Genomic DNA, 20213 nt, shown 5'->3' with positions numbered 1-20213 from the left:
ATTAAAGAAAACTCTTAACAAATTAACTTTTAAACACTTTTTAAACTTTTTTCTTTAAGTAAAACTTACAAATAAAATTAATTGTTGAACAAATTAATCAACACAAAGTCAGATGGCCTTATTTACAACTTTCTTCCATATCATCATCAATCAGATGACTATTTGCAGGAGTCTCATTTTCATATTAATTGTCATTACACTCGGAAAAATAAAGGTTGCTGTGGTGTCCATCGTGTATTTTATGTGTTATTCAAATTGTACCGCTCTATTTGACGTTCCATTAAATTTTTAGTTTTTTTACTTGATGACAGTTCCTAAGTACTCACGTCACCGCTCCTGCTGCACATTTGATGACGGTCCCTAAGCACTCGTCTCAGCTCCAGTTGCGCATTCGGATCAGTGTAATTCGCTGCGCCCAAAATACGCATCTGATTGTTAAAAACGAGGTTGTGTCACTTGGCAGTATAAATATGAATATTTTGGCTGTGTATGATCTGCAAAGACTTTTGAGTTTAGGAGCTATTGACCTCGGAAGTCTGAATCTGACGCAAACTTTACAGCATGTGGCTCCTCCCACTTTCAGACTCGTGGTCTGAGACAGCAGCGGGATTCGTCACGTCAACACAGCGTCCTACATGTGTCATGCTGTTATTGACGATCGATTGACGAGTGATCAGTACTTTAAAGCGCTTTGGTTACACAATTGAACACGCATTTTTGTATCGCAAAAGCTCCGATTCAAATGCACTTTTTTCTGACGAACGCATCGCATTTGAGAGAAATTGCGTTTTTTTTGCGATGCGATACCGCTTATTCTGAACCCTGGATATGAATAAGCACACATACTTTAAGGAGCTGCACCCAGTTCTTTTCATGCAATAAAGTAAGTTGAACTGTTTTGCTCTAGTGCAGATACAGTACACTGTAAAAAGCAGCTCTTGAGGTCAAAATGAGGCCGCTGTGTGTCGTCTGCATCTAATAACAGAGCATTTTATCCACCGTGAAGCAGGAAGTGTGCCATTAGCATGCTAATGTTTGTTAGCTTTACAGTGAGGGCAAAACTCTTCTGTTTTAAGACTGTAAAAATCAGGTACAGCACCTTTAACCAACTTAAACTGTAAGATCAAAATGAGCGCGCCCGGGGGGCCACTTTGAAGCAGCTGACACCAGGAATTCCACATCTGTAATATTTAGCCAGGTGAAAGTGTTTTAGGTAACTACTTTAAACACCTGCCTGTAAAAAGGAAAAAAAAAAAAAGTGTGCCTGTCGAGGAGCTGTCAGAGCGCGGTGATGGATCGGGCGTGTTGGACTAATGTTTTTCCTGCGGTTTGAGTGAAGCATAGACACACACATGCAGAGAGGGCCTGGGAGGGGCCGGAGCGCTGGTGCGGAGCAGGTGGCGGGAGCTGCTCGGGGGGGGGCCCGGCAAAGGTCACGCTCGACTCGGCTCGAACGCTGTAGTGACAAAAGTGGAAAACATAGTGGTACAACGCTGTTTTGTGATGTATAGCAGGAGGAAACACGGGAACAACTGCTGAGTCAGAGTCCGATTGTATGAGCAGCGTCAGGTCATCGTGTTGTGACAGGAAATAAACAGTTTTTTTCTGTTTTCTCTAGGCTCTTGAAATACTGTCTCAAAAACATGGGGAAAAAAGTACCATATTTCCGGACCATAAGTCGCACCAGCCAAAAAATGCATAATAGAGAAGAAAAAAAACATATATAAGTCGCACTGGAGTATAAGTTGCATTTTGGGGGGAAATTCAACATGTGAAATGCGGTCGCCGGTGTGAAAATAACAAATAATATCACATAAGTTGCACCCCGGCCAAAACTATGAAAAAAGGTGCGACTTATAGTCCGGAAAATACGGTCAATTTTAAACGGTTTGCAGTGGTCCAAACTTTCAGAGCCCAGAACAAAGTGTTGCCATCACGGGAAAGCTATCAACAGCTAGCTTGCTAACAGCATACTTCCTGGTTCTCGGATGACAAAACCAGAGCCGCAAATTCTCTATCGCTGCCCGTTGCTTGAACTCAATCACTATCACTGGGTAATTTGACGGTTCTCTTCACCAGTAAGATGTGAAAGATGATGTTTTAGTTTGAACTCAACTTTTGAACGGCTATAGGAAATCATGTAGGACACCGGCCTCCGAAGTACCTTTAATCTTACTGGACTTGCCGCAGTGCTAAGTGATAGAGCATTCAGCGCTGTGTTCACTTATGTATACGTCTATGAACACAACGCTTCATAATTAGATGCCGATAGCATACAGCGGTCTCATTTTGACCCTTATTGCTGCCACTTTTATCATTATTTCCTTTTAGACTTGAGTATTTGTTCGTCACCCCAGGGCAGCTGTGGCTACAGTCGCTTACCACTTGTAAAGCACTCTATAAAACGTCTTCTTTTTTACTCTGGTGATGATGCTGTGTGAACTTACTCTTTTATGCCTCTTTTATGTGGAATACAGGTGGTTTTAATTGCAGCCTGTGCCGGTAGACTAAACACAGATGTAATGGCCCAAACTGAGTGACAGCGCTCACTGACCGACTGTCTGCTGCTCATGCACACGGGGCCTGCAATTATCAGGCCTGGTTTACATTCAGCTCTCGTGAAGTGGGCTGTACTCTGCTTTTATTACAGTTGGTTGAATTGCTAGCTACTCATTTCAACAAGGTGTTTTTTTATATCAAACTATTTTAGTCACATCAACTTTACTGTATAATTGTGAGTCAAGGATGTTATTGCGGTGTGTTTATGATGTCAATAATCGTAAAACTATGATGTTTCTTCTCGCAATGATTGCGCAGTAACAACTGATGTTTAGACTTTCCACTCGCACGTGGGAGTAGTCCGTTTTCGCTATAGGCCTTGAGCTGCTGGATCCGTGTGTGTGACACAACAAACGGAGAGGTGTGCGGAATGTGAACCATTGTCTGGGAATGCAGGAGTCTCCTTCTCGAAACGCTATGGAAACTTCACGTCTCTGAACCTCAGCGCCTCTTCGCACCGGCGTGAGAAGGACACACGGGAGGAGTTACGTTTACATGCTCTACGTTTACATGCCACTGTCAATGCCAAACAACCGAGCTTAATTCGCGGTCGCCAGTCGGACCACTCTTGTCCCAGTTTACAGCAGAAGAGGAATTTATTTGGTGCACACTGAGGTCATTTAGCTTTAGCATTAGCACTAAAACTAGCTATAATTGCTCATAAAAAAATACTGAAAACTGACTCTATTGGCAGACACTCTTTCCCATATTTATTTGACATTGCCGGCGTGACAGGCGTCTCCGGGATGGGTACATTGCTTTTACATTGATTCTATGCCATGTTCGACCGTCCCTAGACGTCAGCGCGCTATCTGCCTCTGCACATGGCGCGCAACCAAACTCAATTCGCGGTTGCCACTCACACCACTCTGGTCCCAGTTTACAGCAAAAGAGGAATTGATTAGGTGCAAACTGAGTGACGTTCAGGTGTGTCTAGTAATTTAGCATCAGCACTAAAACTAGCTATAATTGCTCATAGAAAATACTGAAAACTGACTCTATTGTGACAGGCGTCTCCGGGACGGGCACATCGCTTTTGCATTGATTCTTTGCAATGTTCGACCGTCCCTAGACGTCAACGCACTATCTACTTCTGCAAACGTCGCACAACCAAACTTAATTCACGGTTGCCAGTCACACCACCAGTTTACAGCAGAAGAGGAATTGAGTGGTTTTACTTTCATTTTAAGGCAACGGACTAAAACAAAACAATCTAAAATGAGTGAGTCCAAGTCCAAACACATGTCTAATGTTTACTCTGATTGTGGGAACAGAATTCATCGCTTAAATTGTTGCTTCCCACTTGTTATTTTAAGTATTATTTGGGGCTCACATCCGTCATAAATTGGCGTTAAATTCAGACTTAAACCAAAGAAAGTCTCAGGAATACGCACCGGGACCTAAATAATAATTGCAGCTAATTCAAATTATATTTCTAATTGGTTTGTGCAGCCCTAATTGCATTTTTGAGAAACTCTTGACTTGATTAAAAGCCACATTTAAATTTGAAGGATAAAGTGTGATGTCGAAGCAGATGTAAACACTTGTAGAGAAGATGGATGTTTGGACATAGTCGTAATTTCCATGAAAATTTAAAGCTACAACTAATCCCGGTTTATGGCTAAAACCAAACTGTGAGACAGCTGTGAGAGAACTGTGAGAAAATACAACAAAAGTGTGTATTCTAATCTGTGACACGTCTTTATTCTGTACACGAAAATACACATGGTGCTGTACACTTGACCTAGTTTAGTCCTGATGTAGGCTTGGTTTGGTCCTGTTCTAGTCCTAGTTTAGTCCTGGTTTAGGCCTGGTTTAGTCCTGGTTTAGTCCAAGTTTAGTCCTGATTTAGTCCTAATTTAGTCCTGATGTAGGCTTGGTTTGGTCCTGTTCTAGTGTTAGTTTAGTCCTGGTTTAGGCCTGGTTTAGTCCTGATGTAGGCTTGGTTTAGCCCTGTTCTAGTGCTAGTTTAGTCCTGGTTTAGTCCTGATGTAGGCTTGGTTTGGTCCTGTTCTAGTGTTAGTTTAGTCCTGATGTAGGCTTGGTTTAGCCCTGTTCTAGTGCTAGTTTAGTCCTGGTTTAGTCCTGATGTAGGCTTGGTTTGGTCCTGTTCTAGTGTTAGTTTAGTCCTGGTTTAGGCCTGGTTTAGTCCTGATGTAGGCTTGGTTTAGCCCTGTTCTAGTGCTAGTTTAGTTCTGGTTTAGTCCTGATGTAGGCTTGGTTTGGTCCTGTTCTAGTGCTAGTTTAGTCCTGGTTTAGTCCTGATGTAGGCTTGGTTTGGGCCTGTTCTACTGTTAGTTTAGTTCTGGTTTAGTCCTAGTTTTGTCTTGGTTTAGTCCTGGTTTAGTCCTAGTTTAGTCCTGATATAGGCTTGGTTTGGTTCTATTCTAGTGCTAGTTTAGTCTTAGTTTAGTCCCTGTGTGAACAGAGCCTGTCTCCACGTTCACACACCCGGTTTAGTCTAGGTTTAGTCCTGGTTTAGTCCTAGTTTAGTCCTGATGTAGGCTTGGTTTGGTCTTGTTCTGGTGCTAGTTTAGTGCTAGTTTAGACCTTATTTAGTCCTAGTTTAGTCCTGATGTAGGCTTGGTTTGGTTCTATTCTAGTGCTAGTTTAGTCCTCGTTTAGTCCCTGTGTGAACAGAGCCTGACTCCATGTTCACACACCCGGTTTAGTCGACTTGGTCCCGTTTTATTCATGTTTTAGTCGAGGTCTATTCCAGGATTAGTTTATTTGATTCCCAGTTTAGTCCCAGTTCCCATGTTGTGTTTGTGCCGGTGTGGAGGCATCCTTAGTTTACACACACCCAAGTGTACAATTTGACAATTTTAGGGACTTTATGATTACAGTATTTAGAGTTTCCTATAGTAGACTAACAATGGCATACGCATGAACAACATTCTTTTAGCTGTAGAAGCAAATATAAACCAACGCCGACTCGATCTTATGACAAACCGCTGTATTTCCTGTGATTTGTTGGACCAAGATCAAAAATATGATACAGTATTTCCAGTGCATAAAGCATCTAACATTATCCAAGCCACAAAGAGGGAAATAACTGCAGAAAAAACCCCAACAATAAACCAAAAGTTGTTACATATTTACTCTATATAGCGCCATGAACTTGGAATTACTAAATGTCTTTTTGTGAATTATTATTATTATTGATGTTTATTTGGTGGAGACAGTGGATATTTTTTTGCCTCTGACAAATCTGACGACTCCATCCATCCATGACGACTCATAAAACTAAAATGCAGGAATTTTGCTGAAAATTATAAAAATGTTATCACAGAATAGCAAATTTTTTAGGTTTATATAATTTCACTTCCTGTTTGTAATCAATGACATCACACTCGGAAATTACCCAGCAAACAATGGGCATTCTACTCATCTACTGTGACATTTTTAAAAAATTGACTCGTAAAAATAAGAGAGCAGCTTTATTTTGTTGAATTAATGTCAAAAAGAGAGTCAATGAGAGTAAAAAATATTGTGTAAATTCTGCTTAAACTTTGACTGGAATGAGTGTCCCTGGTGTGATGTCACTTCCTGTCATTTTCTCTAGATTTTTCAACGTTTTCTCCACAAATACCTGCTCGATTGGTGTAAAACTATAATGTATATGTACAACAGGTACAAAAACATCAAATACATAAATAAAGTGAAAATTGTAACATTCTAAAAACCTGTCATAGGCACTTTAATGAACACACATGATATACCTGCTGTAAACACGCCGGGTTGTAGCCCTGGGCTTATTTCCATCCATTGTCCCGCATTATTCATAATCCCAGCGTACATTTGCCAAGGTCTGCCTCATGATTAAAAAGTATAATTCAGGTGATGATTTATTCTATTTACAATGAAAACATTTGCTTTGTTTGGAGCATTACCAGAACCGTTCCAAAACAGTCTCAAACGAACCGGTCCGGGGGCCCCGGCCGGCGAAACATGGATTTTGTTTCGAGTGGCGCTGGTCCCGATCCCAGCTGCCTCGGAACTGAAAATACTCGGATGAACTCCAAAACTAATTCCTTCTAAAAACTCTGTTGACAGAAATTGACCTTCACGTGCCAGTATGAGTCATAACGGCGCAATATATCAACGACAATTTACATTAGACTTATATCTATTGGTGTAATTATGCATGCTCTTTCATTTTAACGAATTTGCTCCGGTTTAGTCGCCAATCAATGTAAAAAAAAAACGCAAAGAAAATCTCAAATATCTTGATAGATCTGTGCGGAAAGCTGCAGACGACAGATGCGGCTGAGAGAGCGACTTTCAGAGACGGGAAGCAGGAGAAAATGCTGCGTCCGAACGTGCCAGAAAAACCTCCAGTGAATTTATGAACGCTCATCCTGTGCCGCAGTGCATCGTGGGATTGTAAACGTGTTAATGCTGGATGCGAGCAGCTCTCCAAACAAGGGGCTGGGAGGTGGTGATGGATACCACACGTGTACACACTTTCTACTGCAGTGTAAACACTCGCATGTGGCCCGGCGGATCGGATTGCGCCGTAACGCATGTAAAGTCGTGCGCGTGGAAATAAACATGAAAACGCATGCTTTGTATAAGAGAGAGCGGAGCGAAATACTTCACGGAGCGCTTGTTTTATCTTGCCATGATTGCCAGTCATTCGTTTTCTGCCACTTTTCAAGGACACAGAGTTGTATGTAGGGATGGACAATGTATCGGTTTCGATATCGGCGTTAGTATTATTATTGTCTGGAAGTTAAACTCATCTTAAAGTGCCTATGACAGGTTTTTACGATTTTCTAATTTTGAAAGTGTATTTATACCTGTTGTACATATACATTATAGTTTAACAACAAATTGAGTAGGTATTTGTGGAGAAAAGTTGAAAGATCTGTAGATAATGATGGGAAGTGAAAATGACAGGAAGTGACATCATTCCAATCAAAGTTTATGCAGAATTTACACAAAGAAACACATTTTTTGACACTTTAAACATTAATTCCAACTAAATGAAGTCGCTCTCATATATTTTTATCTCAAATTTTAAAAATAGTGACCTTAGATGAGTTTTTGCCCAGTAATGTCCTAGTGTGATGTCATTGATTACAAATAGGAAGTGAAATTATAAACCTAAAAAGGGCTAACATTTTAATAACTTTTAGCAAAATTCAAAATATATTTATCTCAACTGCATTTTAGTGCGATGAGTCGTCTGACCTGTAGGGGGCACTTTAAAACGCGCTTCACGAGTCGGAAACGATAATTACATTTTGAAAGCGCGGCATCTTGATGAAAGTTGATTACCGGTCGGAGCAGATTGAGCTCATTTGAATTGGTTTCCCTGATATTCCTCCAGAGTGTGCTTACCCCGCAGAACACGCCAAGTTTACCCAAAGTGTCCCCGGAGCCGCAGCCAGCTGTTCGCCTCCGCCGCCTACGGGCATCTGCCGCCGCCGCCGTCGAGTTACATCACTGTAGAGGAAGTACCGTTACCAGAGAAAGCGCCATCACACAAACGGTGATCTGAAACGGCGCGACTATCAGTGACAACACTCATCGCGCACGTGTCTGTACGCTAACCGCTAAGTCTTCTTTTAAAGTGAAGCTGTTCTCTTCGTGTGATTTTTGGACAGTTCATGCAGATTTCTTTTACTTTACATAAGCACGGAGACGGTACAGCAGCCGGTGGCGTTGTTGGTCACGTATCTGGCATCTTATCACCAGATTAGATTGTGTACCAGTCTCTACGGTTTTACAGCAAGGGTCCCCAACCGCCGGGCCGCGAGACATCTGCTACCGGGCAAAAGTGATATACTAAAATGTACATTATTTTTGTTTTGTAGCCTTGTGCTACCTTCTACCTGTGTTTTACTATGAAAATGTCGAGCCAAATAAACATTACCGTATTTTCTGGAGTATAAATCGCACCAAAAAATGTATAAGTGATCTGTTCTTCTGGATCTACCTCTGTATCTACCTGCGTTGCACCAATGAAATTTCCCCATGTGGGACAATAAAGGATTATCTTATCTTATCTTAATAGAGAAGAAAAAAACATATAAAAGTTGCACTGGAGTATGAAATAAGGTTGCAAGTGTGAAAAGTCGCTCCGCAGTACAAGTATATAAGTATAACTATAAGTATAAGTCGCACCCGGGCCAAAACTATGAAAAAAGGTGCAACTTATAGTTCGGAAAATACGGTAAGTATCAGTAATAAGACAATTACTTCATATTTAGAAGGGTTCGTACACATTTTAGGCTGTTGTTACTGGCCCTGCCCCTTCTGAATGTACCAGACCAGAAAAAAAGTTGGGGATCGCTGGTTTACGGGCTTTTTTTTGTGATAACGGCTCACATGGCAACCTAACAATGCTAAACCCTACATGCATAAGCATTTATATGAACTGTAAATGTTAGTGGAGACGAGATGGGTGCAAACTGACACCTTCTAAGCGCTGACAACTCAAATGCAATATAAATGAATCACTCAGAACTCTGGGTTTGCTGTTTGTTTTCTTTAAGTCGAGTATAAAGTGTCCACAAAACCACTTTGGAGAAATACTCGGAGCTAGCGTTGACCGAGTCCTGCGGCCACCGTAATTTGGGCGCTCGCTCAAATCCTTTTATTCAACGCTTTGTTTGTAAAATGTCTACTTTGACGCTTTTCACGTTGACTCGCCGCATAACTGGAGCCATATAGGAGAAGGTCTGTTTGTACGCCCCTATACATCGAGAGACGATTACCCCGGCGCTCGTACGCGGCGAGTGTTTGTTCTTCGTCGCGCGATTGACAGTAAATGTAGCGCCAGAAGCGACAATTTCATCAGCAAATCTATAGACTGCGGCGCCGGGTCCATTGTCATGCAAACGCGACGGCCGTGGCCGTGACGAGCCGCATCGCCAAACAGTCGGAGCGTTTGCGAAAGTTACCGCGTCAAACCGGCCTTGGACTCCTCCCTTTGACAAGAAAAGAACACAGACAATCGCGCTGTCAAAATAAAAGCCTGTATTTGTCGGCATACGCAAATTGTCATGCTACTTTGGGCTAGACAGTCTGAATGTTTTGATTCTGACCGGCTAAATATTGATTCTTGAAGACAACTCGTGTCAAAATATGTCAAACTGCAGGTTTCGTAGCAAAATGCAGCGTTCCTTTAAGTTCGATGTGTTGTGGGAAGCTCGTTCTAATGGAAATGTGTGAAAATAGTGCTTTACCTGTCATGCTTCATCTTATACACTGTTCTACAAGGCAATCAACTCATCCGTCTTGCTTTTATTAAACTATTATTGCTAAAATAAAAGTGCCTATTCACAGATTCAGCCCCTAACCAATTATTCTCTACAGTTCACTCAATCACAGAGAAAAAAGTCCCTCTCAATTCCGATAAAAATGGATTTCCGTCTGACGTGCACATATTTAAGGGCTAATAATTATCATATGAGTTTAATTTAATGCGGATTTCACATTAAACATCAAAAGGACGAGTTTTTTTTGGGGTAAATTCTGCACTTTGATCGAGTGAGTGTCCCTGGTGTGATGTCACTTCCTGTCATTTTCTACAGTTTTTTTGCCGTTTTCTCCAGAAATACGTGCTCGACTGGTGTAAAACTATAACGTATTTGTACAACAGGTATAAATACACCAAATAAAGTCAAAATTAGAAAATTTAAAAAAACCTGTCACACGCACTTTAAGCTAAGATAAGCATCTAACGGTTTATTTAAGACTGGTTTATTCATAATCACGGAGCGACTATCGGTCTCTGTCCACCGTTGTTTTTCCGACTCTTGCAATGCATTGTGGTCTGTATTGACTGATCAGTGACCTTTTCAACTGTTGGACATTTGGACAGCAGTAAAAATGGCGTGAGCTCTAAATAGTGCCCTACTTAGGTAATAGTGTGGACGTTCGGACACAGTCTGCTTGTCTCCATGGTGATAGATACGTTTAATGCCATGCTGTGACTGGAGCATGTTGCGTACCCTACTTCACACAGCACACTTTTAGGACGTACAAAGTGCGAGCGGGTGACGCGTCAAATAAAATCCAGATTTCGCTTCAATCTCGATTCATGTGCCGTTGACGTCGCTTTGAGGAAGTAACTAAAGTTGTCCGCTCCCTGCGTTTCTGTTTTGAACGTGGAACGGCGTTCAAGGCAACGGGAATGAGCTCACGATTCCATTTTGATCACGTTATAGCCCGGCTCCAGCGCAAAGTCGTTTATTTGCGGCAGCGGCGGATCGGCCCTGTTCTCGCTTTAAAACCGAACTGGGAAAAAAAAAGCAACTCTTTGAGGCTGGAGTTTTCCTCAGGCTGGACTGAAATAGCAGAGTTCACTTGGACACCTGCACAGCTGCTCCTCTCCACTCCTCTTCCCTTCTTCTTTCCCTCCTCTCTTTTATCTGCAGTCACACAGCATCGCAGCTAAAGGCTCTCAGACATCTGCTGCCTAACGTGCCCTCACCTGAGCCTTACCTACGCGAGCGTGCACCCGGAGAGGATTAATAGAAGATTCCTGTACTTCTTCCACAAGTTTTCCTTTTTTTTTCTGTCTCCAGCCTGGTTGGGTTGGATAACACTTCCCACTCGCAGACATATATACGTTTCCCTCCACACTATACTGTGCGTTACTCCTCGTGCGTCACGCTTTATTTCCAGCTTGTTTTCCCAAGTTCGAAACAAAAATAATAGCGCCCGTAATCCGGAAAGACTAATGAAGATTCTTTTCCATTTCAGCTGATTAGTCTGAGGGAAAAGTAAACAAAAAGCGCCGCTGCACAAACTTGACATCTGCTCACTTTAAACCCCGGAGAATAGTCCATTATCGTTAAAGATGATGCAAGAGTTTGCCCCCGGGGGTTTGGAGTTGGGTTTTTGGGAAGGGGGGATCCAAAGTTCTCCGACGAGCGCAGAACAGTTACAGAAGTGTGGAAGCATGGGACTATTTACATCAATCACCTTTATTCCTTTTTATTGCTCTCCGGGTCGTTTGTCTTTGAGAACAACTTTAAACTTAATAACACAGTAGAGATAGGATTGATTTATTGGACAGTGTATGGATGGTCAGAAACATTGGATTCCAAGGCCAGAGAATGAGCAGAAAATGGAGAATCTTAAAAACAACAAGGTCGACCAAAGTGTTTAACACATAATGCACATAAGATGATGTAACGCAACAGAAAATACACACAGAAAAAATAAACTAAAGTCAACATCATTACTTCTACTTAATTTGTCTCAGGAGCACAACAGGAAAAGATCGGTCTCCCCTTCTCTTTGTTTTTGGGGCAATAGCTGACTTGTTATATTTCCCCAAATTTCTAGGTCTAATGTTGCAAATTTAAGATTATTATCAGCATAGTTTAAATGCGTTGGACAGATTTTTTCAATTGATTTTTTTATTTAAGTCAAGAAAGAAAACAAGAAAACAAGACCAAAGACAAAAACGACATAGAATAAAAAACAATAGACATTCAGCAAATAATAAAATAAAAAACGAGAGTCCGAATGTAATTTTTTTCCATGCTACAAATGTCGTTGGACAGGTTTTTATGATTTTCTAATGTTATTTGGTGGAATAATACCTGTTATATGAATTATACTTGTACAGCAATTAAGTAGTAGTTTGTGGGAAAAAGAGTGGAAAACTATTTTTTTTTAAAGTAAATGTTCATGTAGGAAACATATTTCTGACCATTTTACACTTTTCATTACGATTTCAACAAAATGTGTCGTGTACTTTTCTGTCAAATTGTATTTCCAGAGACATTAGAGGAGTGTTGGCCCAGTGTGAAACATGGTCGCTAGGTTACAGTTATGGAATTTCCCACTGTGATGTCATGATTTACATCCAGGAAGTAAAATTGTAAAGTTAAAAAAGGATATAAAACAACTTTTTTTTGACTCTTTAAACATCAATTCATCAAAATAAAGTCACTCTCATATATTTGTCTTTGTCAAATTAAAAAAATAGTGACATTAGACGAGGTTTAGCAAAATCTTTGATATTTTTCATCTTAACTGTGTTTCAGGGTCACTTGCTTGTCAAAGGAATTAAAAATAGACTAGTGGATTTCTTTTTATGTTCATGCTTACATCAATGTTAACATGGTATGACTGGTTTTCAAATGCCAAAACATGTTGCACGGCTTTGGAAATGGTTATTCATTTAAAACAGGCCTACAGTAGTTTTCACTTTCCATTAGGGCCGCAAAATACATCACAATCGAATCAAAATCCCAATTTGAGTCAACAATCCAATGTCCCCTGCAAAGAACAAAACATCTGTCCTTTTCAGAAGAGTTTAGAGACAAACATAAGGGATTCTTGCATTCGTTTATCTGTTCATATGATGCTCACTATATTACATGTCCACTCTGAACACAATCTTACTTTTCCTGAACATGAATAGTAAATCTAACCACAATCATAATACTTTTGCACAACATTTTGCACCCCAAACCGTGCAGCCGTACTCCGCGTACACCCAAAGTCGCTAAAGAAATTCCAAACATGATTGATAGTTATTGACCTTGGCGTGTTCGCCGGCCCCGTCCGCATCTGAACTCTAAATCCACAGTGAACGCAGGGCCCACCGTAACCGCTGCCTTTAACAAGTCGCCATTGTTTTAGTGTGTTTGCTAACCGCGCGGCTGGAGAGCAAATTCCCCCCCCCCCGCCCCCGGCTACCGCGCCATCTTCCCGTTAAAGAGCGGCGTTCGACCGGCCCGCGAGTCGCTTTGAGGCGCTCTTCAAGGCCGCAGAAATCCGGGGCTCTACGGCGGCATTCCTAGCATAGCTCTTGAGCCGTAATGCGAAGATGAACGTGTTTGTCCAAAGGGTTCGGGAAGGACGGAGCGTTACGGTAACCATCCCGGAGGCTCAGCGCTGAAGGTTTCTCACCGATTGCACCGCGAGTATGTGGAGAATTCGACTTGAGACTGAAATAGCTTTTGCTTCTTTTCTTTTTCTTTTTTCCCCCCCGGATTGAGCTTTGAAGCGAGAGTGTTCTTATGGTTGTTCTGCCAGCGCAATAACGGCATAAAAGTGTTATTGTGGATGAGATCAAGATGCCAAAACACAGCCTCCTCATCGACCAATAGAGTTTTACATTAAAGTCGAGCTTCACAGGCCTGTACGGCAAACATTATTGATTTGACTTCAATGATTTTGACGTTTGCAAGTTGACATGTTTTTGCTTCGCTTGGAGTATTCCGAAATATATTTAATTACATTTGACAAGAATAAACCAAAAATAAACAAGACCACACCAGGAATTTAGTTCCGTTATTTTCTGGACTATAAGTCGCATAACTCTTTTTTCAAAGTTTTGGCCGGGGTGCGACTTATATATGATATTATTCTTTATTTTCACACTGGCAACCGCATTTCACATGTTGATTATTTTCACACTGACAACCACAAGAGGGCGCTTTAGGCTCTAAGCCAGGGGTGGGCAAACTATGGCCCGCGGGCAACATCCGGTTTTGCCCTCAGGCATCTGTCTGCACTTGTGTCCTTAATAAATATGACGTGAAATGAATTAAATAATAAATTCAATAGCCTATATTTGACAGAAAAGTAATATTTGATTTGATATTTAATTTTTGGGATTTAATTTTTTTATTTTCGAGCCCTCTCCACCTCTCTCTGTCTCCCGCCCACCATATGACTCCTCCCTTTAGGGCGGGACTCATTTGCTGCTGCTCAATCCATTTACATGAATTGGCAAATTACTTTCGGGTGGAAGTCTAAAGGTTTTGATTTGTATATAACGGTGTCCAGATGACATTTCAAAGGCTTTTCCCGTGGACAACTCCCGGACGAATGAGAGATTAAATCCACCTGTTTGGAATCAATAGTATCCAAAACATGTAAAGCTTGATGCATTGTGATGTCCATTGTCTCTCTTAGCGTTAGCAGTGTGTGTGAGCAGTGCGGGCGGCGGGGACAGGATAATGTCAGTTGTGTTCCCGGGGCAGCCTCAGCGTCTGGACAGGGAGTTATTTGACCGGTGGACGTGTCATTAATAGTAAAATGAATACAAATGAATGATCGCCATCGCGGGCTGCGGATGACACATGGCGAGAGTGAGACAGAATGCACATGGAACCAATGCTTTACAGAGGCCTTGGTGATGCCACATCCATGGAAGATATATTGTTTCATTGGATTTTGATTTCTAACGCTGAGAAAAGATGTTAAATTCTTCGTTTTGAAGTTTCAGCCCCGGAATTTAGCAGCATTTACTCAGTCTGACACATATTATGCAAATTGGACTTTTTTGAGCATTATAACCTTTGTTTCCTCATGAAGAAACATACCTGGAGTTGCAGTTAGCTTCATTCACACTTCTTCTTCTGTTTTTAAGGCCGTAAATCAATGCCAAACTGGTTCTGAGCATTTCGGCGTGGCTACGTTGGCGTGACAGTGGCGCGCATTTGGTTTCTCTCTTCTGTGTAATTCCCTCTGCAGCCAGTAGATGGAGACCTAATGTCAGGTCCTAGCGTGAGAAAAGCCAGACATTAAGTGATGTTTTTAATTCAACTTTTTTATTCTTTTTTTTTTTCTGCAAATAGGTAAATTCACAGGGAAAAACGTCTTAACAAAGATCCAGGATGCCCAGATTTACTAATGCCGTGCTGTGCCTAATTCCCACTCTTATCTGTGACTCTGCATTGAATTTAATAGGTGAACATTACATTTACATTTTTTCCACAATTGAGAAAAACACAATGAAAAAGAACACTGCAAAATTCAAAGTCTAAACTTCTAAACAGGCTTCAGACGTTAGTGTTGTGGAAATACAGTATGTTGCAGCGCAAATGGGGATTCAGATGAACGAGGCCGATCAGAGTGAAGTCCAGGTCGCTCCACTCTGAGGAACGCTGTGTCTTTCCTCTTCCTCTTCCTCTTCCTCTTCCTCTGCTCCGGGTGTGTGGGCGCTCCCCTATGCACTACTGACACTGTCCTAAAGAAGAAAACTCATTTCCTCCCCTATTCCTGTAGAGACCAAATAAATGACAGAATATCAAGGTAAAAATGTAGTTCGTTTTCATGTTTTCACCCAAACTGAGAACAAATTGCCAATGATTAAAATTTATTCTAAAATGTAGTTTTTCCTGTTGAAAATAAGGCATATTCTGTATATATTTTTCAGCCCATACCAATATCCAATGTTTGCCTTGCGGTTGGCCAATGAAAAACATTTGCTGATATCAACGTTTTTTGATGGATTTTCGTGAATATTATACATTTGTTCCACTTTTTAGGATGATTTTGCAAACGTGTAGGTTCATTGCTCCTCCATTTCCATCAGAAAAATCCGATATCACCAGCATTAGGACGGACGTCACTCATCCTAACGTTTAAGGATGAATTAGTTATGACATGTATGCGATCCTCAAGCCTTATCCTTATAGTTCTGCCTTTTCACAATGACACATCTGGTCAGTGACCTTCCCTTCAGTTTCCCATCCGAGAACTAACCCGGCCCCGCCCTGCTTGGCCTCCGATCGGACCAGGCTTGACAAAGTGCTCAAAGTACTCAACAAGAAACATTCTATGTACTTGTACGGTCATAGAATTCGCTCCAAACCTGTGAAGATTGTAAATTACCATATTTTTTGGAGTATAAGTCGCACCAGCCAAAAAATGCACAATAGAGAAGAAAAAAACATGTATAAGTCGCACTGGAGTATGAAAGGTGGTTGCAAGTGTGAAAATAACAAATAATATCACATATGAGTCACTCCTGTGTATAATTATGTAAGTACATAAGTATAAATATAAGTATAAGTCGCACCCCGGCCAAAACTATGAAAAAAGGTGCGACTTATAGTCCAGAAAATACGGGTACGAGGAAACATGAATTGTATTTTCACTAATAATTTGAATTTATTCCCATTATGCAACCAAGTTATAAATTAAGATCAAATGCTCACATTAATTCCAGTGCTGTCCCATAAAAAAAACTCTTCAACTGCTTCAAAACAAAGTACAAACTCTCTTTATGTCTAACTTTGGTAAACAAGACAGGAAAAGTTCGCCGTCCTGATATGGAAGGGAGGAAGAGGAGGAAGAGTGCGAGGAGGGGCCCTTTGGGGGGGTTTAAGAAGGAAGATTCTTCGGGGATGTGGGAGGGGCCACGGAACAGCGGGAAAGGAGACAATATTTTTGCCCCGGACCCAAGAGGACTGTGGGAAACTCGTACTTTCCTCTGCTGAGCGTTCGCGGCGCTCTGAGTGGCATGTTGTGAAGGGTTGAGGCTCAATTAAGGTACAAGCTACAGCACAATTATTATGACTCTTGCCTTTTGTATACCTCTCCACGTCCACGCCGTCTGCAGGATAACGTATAGCGGTGATTTCTAGGGTCCTGGGTGGTGGGTGGTCCCGTTTGCGAGGCTTATCTAGACAGACAATGACATTAACAATACGAGTTTACGTATATGTCAGTGTTTCCGAACGTCCTTGGCGATTATCCGTGTTGCACCGTGTTGTCTGCCCTTGTTTAATTTAGTGAGCCTTGGGAATAAGCTGGAATGTGGTCTTCGAACCAGTTGTAATGCGCTGGGAGGGAAACGGGACTCGCCGCGTTAACGTTTCACAGTCGTATTTGTCTCTGTTCGAAGTAAAAATGCGTTGGTTTCGACAGGTTTAGAGCACGAGGTCGGTGACATTTGCAGATGACGACAAAGGGGATTCAAATTTGTGGTTAGAAAATTGCATTCAGTGCGGTATTGTTTATATTACGCTCTAAAAAAAAAAAAGTCCACTGTGGAGTTTAGGAGCAGAACTGTCGACTTCTGTCATCTAGTGATGCAACGGTTCTTGTTTGCTGGATACACAATTTAACATTTTGCAACCTTGTCTAGACTAGAGATTTACAATAATATGTCAATCCTAGCGAAAGCCATGTCTCAGCGATTGTGCTTTTGTAAAACGTATTATGAATCAGTCTCGAGGTGAAGGAGATTGAAAACGCAGTATCTTGATATAATGTTTAGATCATATTTTCATTATGTATCAGGAATGTGTTTAAATGTTCCTGTAAATGTCTCGTTGAGTTTGAATTATTGGCAAAATGTTGTGGTTTTTTATGTCGTAAATGTTGTTTTGAAGATATGCAACATTTGAACATTGACAATATAATTTATAGCAAAAATATATATATAATTTTTTTTTTTTTTTTTTTTAAATAAACCAAGAAATAAGGTTGATATTTCTGCACTTTTGTGATACATTGTACAAGCATTTCACAGTTTTCTGATAATTAAACTATTATCTATTGTTAGAGGGATAATTTTTGTCAACATTTCTCACACCGAGGTTCAAGTTTCTTACAAAACGTGTACAAACCACAAAAGAATAAAAGTATTTCTGATTCTGAATATTCACAAAAGTCATCATTTTCTACCTTTATTTGGGAAATTACATCATATGTTTCTGTCTATTTCTGAGGTGATTATAGAAATTATGATTGTGATTATATCGTTTTCAAATGTTTTCATACCTCCAAAACTACTATTGCAGTCTGTCCTTTTCTGTCACTTCTGTGAGACACTTCGCAGTAATGTGGCTGATTGCAACAGGAAGAACAAACTCATCTAGATTATCTGTGCCAAAACCGCTTTCCTTTGGCAACGCTTGTCAAAAGGGAAACAGCTGAATGATGCTTTTATTTAACTGTTAATTAACTGTTGCATGTAAGTGTTTGCACTTTAATGGTTATCAACCCTCCACTACATTTAAAAAACTTTTTTTTATAAACGTTTTTACCGATCGAGCAGTTTTTTTTATTTGATTATTTTTTCTTTACTGTTTTGTTTGTTTGTTTTTATGGTTTTTTTTTTTAAATCAGTGAGGCCTTTTTTCTTCTTTTTGAGCAATCAAACTGGAGAAAGGATATTGAATGATGTGCAATCTTGTGCTGCTCAGGGCTTTCGTACATTTCTGCACTTGTCACTTTATAGTACTTTACTACTACTATAGTACTTTACAATACTTGAACCATTTATGTTTTAGTGCATTTCTGATGGACGGCAAAATAAACAATATCAAAGAAGATATTGTTTATTTTTCACTTTTGGCCAGCAGGGCGCAATTAACGCCTTCACTTCCTCTTCCTCTTTTATTTTGATGGGACATTTCCTCTCGTACCGCGGTCTTAGCATTAGCATTAGAATTATTCTTTAGGCTTTATTCTTCCTATAAGTGATCTGTTCTTCTGTATCTACCTCTGTATCTACCTGCGTTGCACCAATGAAATTTCCCCATGTGGGACAATAAAGGAATATCTTATCTTATCTTATTCTTTAGACTTTGTTCTTTAGACTTTATTCTTTAGGCTTTATTCTTTAGGCTTTATTCTTTAACTTTGTTCTTTAAGACTTCATTCTTTAGACTTTATTCTTTAGACTTTATTCTTTATTCTTTAGACTTTATTCTTTAGACTTTATTCTTTAGACTTTATTCTTTAGACTTTAGACTTTATTCTTTAGACTTTATTCTTTAGACTTTATTCTTTATTCTTTAGACTTTATTCTTTATTCTTTTGACTTTATTCTTTAGACTTTATTCTTTATTCTTTAGACTTTATTCTTTGAACTTTTATTCTTTAGACTTTATTCTTTATTCTTTATTCTTTAGACTTTATTCTTTATTCTTTTGACTTTATTCTTTAGACTTTATTCTTTATTTTTTAGACTTTATTCTTTAGACTTTTATTCTTTAGACTTTATTCTTTAGACTTTATTCTTTATTCTTTAGACTTTATTCTTTAGACTTTATTCTTTATTCTTTATTCTTTAGACTTAATTCTTTAGACTTTATTCTTTATTCTTTATTCTTTATTCTTTATTCTTTAGACTTTATTCTTTAGACTTTATTCTTTATTCTTTAGACTTTATTCTTTCTGCCACAACTCGGGTATGTTTGACCCCTGAACATCAATGAAAAGTCCCGGGTCACCGAGGCTCTCTCTCTTTCTCCCTGCTCAGGTCTGCGTTCAGCACAATCTTGCATTTTGTCAGGACAAACTACTATTTGAATCGCAAACTACGCAATCATCAACAGTGAATTACTGAGCGTCGTTTGGTATGCCGCAAAACGCAGCAGAAAGCATGGTCGCGCGGGGAGGCTGTGGTCGCGCGGGGAGGCTGTGGTCGCCGGGGAGGCTGTGGTCGCGCGGGGAGGCTGTGGTCGCGCGGGGAGGCTGTGGTCGCCGGGGAGGCTGTGGTCGCGCGGGGAGGCTGTGGTCGCGCGGGGAGGCTGTGGTCACGCGGGGAGGCTGTGGTCGCCGGGGAGGCTGTGGTCGCGCGGGGAGGCTGTGGTCGCGCGGGGAGGCTGTGGTCGCGGGGAGGCTGTGGTCGCGCAGGGAGGCTGTGGTCGCGCGGGGAGGCTGTGGTCGCGCGGGGAGGCTGTGGTCGCGGGGAGGCTGTGGTCGCGCAGGGAGGCTGTGGTCGCGCGGGGAGGCTGTGGTCGCGCGGGGAGGCTGTGGTCGCGCGGGGAGGCTGTGGTTTTTTGCAACATCAAATTCTGTAAAAAAGTGGTTACGCCTTCTAAAAATCTGGCCCTCAGGAAAATGTTGCTGACTCTCCCTGTGACTCCCCCTGTGACTCTCCCTCTCCCTGTGACTCCCCCTCTCTCTGTGACTCGCCGCTAAACTTCCTT

The 20213-nt window shown here is 41.0% G+C and overlaps 1 protein-coding gene across 2 annotated transcripts in view; it reads left to right on the top strand.

Moving 5' to 3' along the window:
- Positions 1-16727: 16727 nt before the first annotated feature.
- cald1a (caldesmon 1a) overlaps positions 16728-20213 on the top strand; it is a 68477-nt gene continuing 64991 nt past the window's right edge. For both annotated transcript variants that reach the window (XM_072454807.1, XM_072454808.1), the window contains exon 1: positions 16728-16818. The gene's annotated coding sequence lies outside the window, so the exon portion shown is untranslated. The remainder of the gene's footprint in view (positions 16819-20213) is intronic.

The sequence above is a fragment of the Eucyclogobius newberryi genome, unplaced genomic scaffold, assembly GCF_026437365.1.
Source record: "Eucyclogobius newberryi isolate DKJ021-1_F unplaced genomic scaffold, fEucNew1.0.hap1 SCAF_2, whole genome shotgun sequence".
Classification (NCBI taxonomy): Eukaryota; Metazoa; Chordata; class Actinopteri; order Gobiiformes; family Gobiidae; genus Eucyclogobius; species Eucyclogobius newberryi.
This window is presented reverse-complemented; position numbering and strand designations above follow the sequence as displayed.